Here is a 953-nt window from a genome sequence, read left to right as displayed (position 1 = left end):
GAGCTCAGTGTCAGTGAAGAATGCATGCGTACTCCAACACTATGGACCGAATTGACCAATTGTGAGTGTCCGTCTTCAACCAAGACTGCACCGTATCTGCAACCTCTTCCAGATACCATCCTCTGCCCACCAGCGTCACCCTTGTCTTGCTCAAGTTCTGCTTCTGCCAGGTGGTTTTCATCCAAGAACTGCTCTCATCCAAGCACTGGGCCATCTTGGTGGTAGTGGTATTGTTATATGTGGTGAAGGATAGGTACTGCAGTGTATTATCTGCAAATTGCTGGCACTTGAGTCAGTGTCATATGACCAGTTCACCTAGTGGCTGCATGTAGATGGTGAAAAGGACCAGACAGAACTGATCCTTGTGGAACAACGTAAACGAGGAGTCTAGTGTGGAGGTGCAGTTTCCATCACTACTTGTTTGGATCATCCATCCAGAAAGGACGGAAACCATTTTAGTACATTACCCTAGACCCGGCAACTCTCTCAGGTGATATAGTCTCATATTATGAAGTTCTATACAATATACTTTGAGTGAATGCTCATTTTGGGTAGGCCTTTAATACATGGTGATGTTAGGGAATCAAATTGGTTTCCTTTCCCAAAGGATAGCTCAGCTCTCAAGTTTGGGAAACATTGCCACAACAACTAGAGTAGCAGATTGAAAAGTCTGGTTTTAGTGTCTACATACAAATTTGGTTTGTTACATGGTACAGACGGTACTAGATTGAGGGTTTTTAAAACTCTTGAACGTGGAACCATCTATTAGAAATTAAAAATGAACTAAAATGTCTGATTGCTGGCAAACTTAATTTTCTTAATGACATCTGAACTTCAAGATTTTCTGCTGCCACCATCATAATAGATTGCAGTTTGTTTGTTTTGTTACTGATGGGTTCGGGATATAGGCATTTTTTAAAAAAGGATGAAGTAAAATAGATCACTCCAAAACA

Source organism: Chrysemys picta, chromosome 4, assembly GCF_011386835.1.
Source record: "Chrysemys picta bellii isolate R12L10 chromosome 4, ASM1138683v2, whole genome shotgun sequence".
Lineage (NCBI taxonomy): Eukaryota > Metazoa > Chordata > Testudines > Emydidae > Chrysemys > Chrysemys picta.
This window is presented reverse-complemented; position numbering follows the sequence as displayed.